Source organism: Nanorana parkeri, unplaced genomic scaffold (genome assembly GCF_000935625.1).
Source record: "Nanorana parkeri isolate BGI_ZX_2015 unplaced genomic scaffold, ASM93562v1 scaffold59, whole genome shotgun sequence".
Lineage (NCBI taxonomy): Eukaryota > Metazoa > Chordata > Amphibia > Anura > Dicroglossidae > Nanorana > Nanorana parkeri.
In genome coordinates, this window is record NW_017306327.1 from 2,023,482 (window position 1) to 2,030,186 (window position 6,705).

The 6,705-nt window shown below is 40.7% G+C and overlaps 1 protein-coding gene across 5 annotated transcripts in view; it reads right to left on the minus strand.

The window, feature by feature from the left end:
- ARHGAP24 (Rho GTPase activating protein 24) overlaps positions 1 to 6,705 on the minus strand; it is a 600,350-nt gene that overhangs the window by 87,971 nt on the left and 505,674 nt on the right. The window lies entirely within an intron of this gene.

Genomic DNA, 6,705 nt, shown 5'->3' on the forward strand with positions numbered 1-6,705 from the left:
ATGTGCATTCCTCTTACATGTCTGAATTTCAGTATAGGTAAGCAGATCATTTTTTTTACCGTACATAGTTTTCATCCTGTTTTTCCTCTACAGCGTCAGCTGAAAATAAATAGGTCTCTCAATCGAACAGCATCCCTTCATTTGAAATTCATTGTATGGAGACCTGCAAGGGTTACAGAGGTGGCATTGCTCAAAAGGCCAGAGCTGTAGCAATTGCCTTCATTTTTTATTAATAATCTCTTACGCTGTGCTTCAGGCCAGTTCTATACTGCATCTAACAAGTCCCTCCATCCTGCTGGAATCTTTATTGCACCTCAATACTATACAGAGCAGAAGGTTCACTGATTTCATTTGTTGTATTTCTTTCCTGGGCCCTTCATTCTATGGAATTTTATTATTAGGTTTCATAGTGCATGTTACTGCTTTATGTAGCATCCACACTGTAGGAAGTAGCCTTTACCTTTACTATGACACTGCCATAAAGACTAAGCAAGCCTAAAAAAGTCCCCAGGGGCGACTTGCATTGCATTTTTTCCTATTGCCACGCAATCACAGCGGGAAAATTAGCTTAAAGTCTAACTAAAGGCAAAACTTTTTTTTTATAGATTTGTATAGAGTGGCGAGAGGTTAGAACTCCTATCAGGGAGGTTCAATCTTGTGTCACCACTCCAATATAATTGTCCATATCACCATGGTAATCTGGAATGAATGTGTGGGTAAATCCAAAATTTGGAGTTGCTACCAGGAATAGAGAGGAAATCTTCAAATGGGGACACTCGTTTCCATGACAACTGTCTAAAAGGTAACATCCCGTCAATCAGTGGGCACTGATTGGCTAGACCCAGGCCTAGACTTAAGAAAGTATTACCAATAGGGGCTGTGTAGAAAGGTCTGAGTACCTGGAAATGTATAAAAAACATGCATTGTTAGATTCTTAAAGCTCAGCTGAAACCCTATGTCTGCCCTGTGACAGACCACTGCTTTCAACACAGTGGTCTGACATTCACCATGCACAGCGCTCCAATCTGCAACGCTCAGGCACCCTAAGCAGTGTTGCTGATTGGAGCAAGGTGCCAATGTCCGACAGATGGAGACCCAGAACACAGCACTCTGAATGAGAGCCGAGGTACTGCTCTTCAGAGTGATGCCAACACAAGGCCGAAGCTAGCCGAAGGATCGGCCGAAGCTACGGCCAGATCCTTTGGCAGTTTTGTGAATAGACCCCTAAATTTGTTGTTTAGCTGTATTAGTCCGGACAAACGATGTTCCAAAGCAGGCATATCAAACTGGTGGTTTTTTTTCATTGTATCACACATGGCCCTCTCACCCCTTTGTGCCCCTGCTGTTCTTCACTTGACAAAGGCTCCGCTCTCTTATATCATTTTGTAGCTGAATACTTCAGGAAATGTTATATGTTGGCCAACTCCCTGAAAACAATGCAACCTGTGTGCCCGATATATTACAGCTGGTGGAAAAAATAATGGCACTGGGAGCTCCCTCTACTGGCAATTCAATACATCGCTATATTTAATTCAATAATAGAAATATGGAAGCACAAACATATAAAAAATGTGCCGACTGTAACATCATGGAAGGCATTCTCTTCAATGATTTCAGTAGGCTATGAAATGCACAAATGCAGGACCTAGCTGAGCAGGAGGATCTAAGCAGCAGTGCACCTCTGCTGAATAATACAGATAACTGATAGCTTATTGTGCATTCATTAATTTACCCTTATAGCAGAAAACAGGGGAGAGGCAAGCACCTCTTGTATGATCTATGATTACCAGTACCAAAGTTTTAAATAAAAATACACAGTATGTATACATTGCATCAGTCCAGGATAGTAGGATATACTGTATATACATTCATTTTCTTTTGTTTAAAGGAGAACTATGGGGTTAAGTCTTTTCCCCATAGTTCTCCTTAGGGTAATGGGAGGAGACAAACTAGCAACCTCCCGTCACCCTAAGCTCAGTATACCGCGAGCTGTAGCTCGCGGTATACTGAGACGCCGCAGTATACCGCGAGCTGCTGCTCGCAGTAAACTGAAACGCCAACACAGATCGGCTAGAACTATGAGGTGAGTGAAAAGCACTCACCTCATAGTTCTCCTTTAAATCCATGTGTTTCATACCAGGGACTCCATTCTCCTTTACCTTAGTTACAGGGGGAACTTGAAAGATAATAAAGATGATCTAACTGACAGTATATGCATTGCACATGTATTCCTAAGTGATGATACATAAAAAGAGAATTTTCATTACAACTGTCCTATAGCCTGCTATGAACATGTAACTAAGGAAAGTAAAAGTAATTATACTGTATCAGCATACATCACCAAACCCTAAACACAGACTTCCATAACCTTCTGAATTTCCCGATACCCATCATTTTCTCCAAAGTTTATTTGCTTAATGTTTTGTTTTTTGTCCTATTTCACAACTTTCATTAATAAAAGGACAAGAATACTGCATCCAACAGGAGCGCAACTAAGACACAAAGTTAAAAAGAAGGCTTTTTGCTAAGCTACACCACATATTTTAGGCAACACGATACAAAATATCTAACATGCAACACCTAAATGACGACCTAAAATTTTTATCAAAACTTCTGAAAATCCTTTTTACCCACTGAGCCCGAAATTTTGGTAAAACAGGGTAAGGTTCTCTAAGAAAAAGATAATACTTTGTGGAAGTACAAGTTCAAATGCCAGAGCAAACCAAATGTTCGTAAGATAAAAGTCGTGTGACCTTACAGTAGTAGAGGTCACACGGCTTCCACACACCTTACGATAATCGTACGATCGCGGGATTTCCCGCGATTATCGTACGATTATGGCAAGGTGTGTGGGCACCTTAAGCTATTTGGCTTCTTTCACCAATGTACACCTGATTAGTATTTATTTAGAGGGTATTAAAGCTCTTGCTGCCTATGCTGTAACTATTGGTTTCCTTTATGTCACTTTTTGTCCTCTACAGCTTCTGACTTTGGCTTCACATTAATGCTCTCCTAAAGCAATTAATTCTAATCCTTACCTTTAAAAACATGACCTTCGCTCCTTCTGGAAAATCTTCAAAGCACATGCAGCCATCAAAATGACAGGTTAGGTTTCCCAAGCCACAGAGTGGTCAAGACAGCCAGCTACTGCTGGCAAAACATCAAACGGAGTTTAAAATGACAATCCATACAAAATTTAAAATCACTCCTATTGGTGGATTATATCTGCACCTTCGAGTTCTCAGCTGGTTTTGGACAGTTATTTATCCTCCATTTATCCTCTACTGCCCTCCATCCTATGACAGCTGTCTACAATTGCTTCCTGTGTTGTTCTCTGGTCTCCATTCTGGGAATGCCTCAAAATTCCCAGCAGCAGCAGCAGATGAGTTAATCCTTGGGGAAAAGAGGCAAGCGTTTACAGAAGAGAAGACCACAAGTAATCTGAACTCTGCTTCCCACTGAAACCGCTGACTGTTACTTAACAGTCATAATGTATCAATGAATGGGCCATAATTTAAGTTCTAAACTTTATTGGGGCAAATGTATGCATCTGGGGTCAATTTTGTCACGTTAAATGTTAGCAATTATGAAAACAGTGTTTAAATGACCAGTTTGAAAAACTCAACTCAAAACTTGGTTGGTATCACCCTTTTACTTTGTTAAAAACATCAAATGATATGTTCCATAAGTGTGTAAATGTTAAAATTTCACACATGCAGCTCAATTCACAAACGTTAACACAAGAATGGGAATCTTTACTGTAGCTATGTGACTGTAGTTTTTAAATTAGGATCCACAGGATTCATTAGGACTCATTAGAACTCATAGGACTCAGCTAACTATTGCCTTTTTGAAAATAGAGATCCTTATCCTGGAACATTAGCTTCTTGAACGGAGCCTATGATGTTATAACTCTACTATCCTTATGATCAGGGCCGGATTTACTCTCTCTGCTGCCCCAAGGCCAGGTTCCTCAATGCACCCCCCTACCCGCCAAACTACCCCACCACGGAGAATGGCAGACCTGCAGCCTACATACAAGTGATCTCATCGACATTGCCAAGATCACTTGTACAAAACAAGCGCCGGCTTCCCCACTGTACATTTAGCTCTGCTTGCCCAAAATAGGGCTAAATGTAGAAAACAACTACCTGCCCGGCGCCTGGAACTGTATGTCCCGGGCATAAGGAGAGATAGGAAATCCATACCCCGGCTGCCCCTCTACTCCCTGCTGCCCCAAGGCCGGGCCTTGGTTGGCCTTGTGGGAAATCCGGACCTGCTTATGATATCAATTGTTATAGTTAATCATTAAAGTTATTACTACAGCCTGTTAATAAAGATTTCTAGGTAAAAAACTAAATTACCCGCCCTTGACATCAGGGTAATGCCATCTACGAGTTCAGTGATCTAACTGACAGATCTGGAAATTTTTTATAGAGATGTACAGCTATAAATCATTTTTGGTATACCTATGTTATCTTGAGCAATTATAACAGAAGGATGAATAAGTAAGTTGTTTAACACTCATGGCTCAATGTACGATATGTGCAGCATGGTAGTCAGACACTCTTGTCTTGTAGTTCTAAAGATCTTAAATATTCGGACAAAGTAATGTTTGCACATTTGTTATGGAACCCTATGTCTTTGCAGGTTTCCTCTCACAACCTGAAAACATAACAGTAAACTAATCAGCTTCTGACTAACCTGGGCATGAGTTACAAAAATTGCAGGTTTTTCCAGTGGGACTTGGGAAGGACTATTGTCAATGGTTCTTTGTAGTTTGGAGTGGGCAGTGAGCTACTCCTTGATATCTGCTGACAGTGCAGAGCTGTGGACGGATCCTGGCAATATTGTGGGGATCCACTGGGCTGCCAAATTGACAGATGTCTCTCTAGAGCCAGAGCCAGCTGTGCCCGCCCCCACCACTGTCTGTCCCTCCAATGAGCACTGGAGGAACAGAGAGGGGAGTCCCTGTGGGGATCGGTGGCTGGCAATCACTACTCTCTGCAGGGAGGAGACCTCTCGATCTGTAGAACCGGCATGTGACAGCTGCAGTGTCACTCACCTTCAAAGTATATTTTACTCTCTCAATACTTCTACTTTAATTAGTAAATTAATCAGCCAGAAAGCCTACAGACACAAATCAACATGTTTTGCAAATAGAGTATCATGGATACATCCTGTAATATATGTTTATTTGGAAAATAAAGATTTGTTTTTACCAATTTCTAAAGAAAATTATACAAAACATCACTTTATAAACGATTGTCAATAAAACGGTATACAAACCATTTAACTGGATAACTACATAAATTGTATTTACTGTACAGCTGCATGCTACATCTGGATCGGACAATCCACTCTAAACTGTACTGCATTTCTACCACCTAATGATACATTTCTATACGTATTAGTACACCAATACAGACGGCAATAATGATGTCAAAAAATGACCATTTTAGAATTAATCTGATTTCACCATTCTGCAATTTTCAGCAGTTTGAAGAAGGGTGATCGCTTACCAATTAATTGAAGGCAGCATCTTAGGGGACTTGAAAAATTGTTCAAGCGCTTTTCTTTGCCCGGGTTGCTAATTGCCGCATCTTAGATATCTTATATGTATTACCATATAAAATGTGCCAAATGTTCTTTTTCGCAAGAACTCCTTAGGGAATGTACTGATAAAATGTTTTAGGGATACATACTAACACATCTCTTGTAGACTCATTTACAGAAAAATGATCTAATGGAGCATTTGCTGCAAATCTGCTAAAATACTTGTTAGTGATGTCATATAAGATCTGCAGGGAAAAGAATAACACAAAAAAAGTTTTAGTAATTTTTTTTTTCTAAAAGCAAAGTTTGCTTTGTTCTCAATTTCATTGCTTTCCTGTTTTTAGTAGTACCGCCATCACAAACACAGTTACATCATCAGGAGAAGCTCAATGGTGTAAGACAGGGGTTGGGTAAACTGTGGCCCCCTAGCTGAGGTGAAACTACAAATGCCATCATGCAACTGCCTCTGGGGGTCATGTCTGGGGTGTCAGAGTCTTGCAATGCCTAATGGGATTTGTAGTTGCATCACAGCTGGAGGGCCGCAGTTTGCCCACCCCTGGTGTAAGAAAAGGGACACAAACCCAGAAGAAGTAGCTGAGAAGCTGGCTGTGGAGAAGCAGCGAGGGATAGCGAAGCACTGCAATGAACCGTCAGTGCCGGAGGAGGGCATACAGAGCGATGAGTCTGCTATGCATACTTTCACATTATAGAAAAAAACAGCAGTGGGCCTACAGGTCTGCTTTAAAGTAGAACTGAAGCCAGTGGGGAAGGTATAAGTAAATATTGTTTAAAAGTAAGAGTTAGGTGTATTCTTAGTTAAATCTTAAGGTGGTTTGTGTATTTCTTCCATATATGTGAAGTAATTCAGTGTGAAACTTTGACACTGTGCAGGAACGCCCTGTATTAAAGACCAGTCACTGCTGCTCTCACTCATTGAGCGGGGTAACTGGTCTTGTATCCGCCCGCCTCCTATAATTTTCTGCAGGCAGCCCGCTTTTACAAGGTAATATCTGTTGTTGCAAAGACATTTGGGGCACATAAATTAGATTTATATCCTTTGTGGCTACTGAGTAATATATATAAAAGAAAGTTTTTGTGCCCAGAGTTCAGCTTTAAAACATTCCAAATGGCTGGTTCCTGTAATAGAAG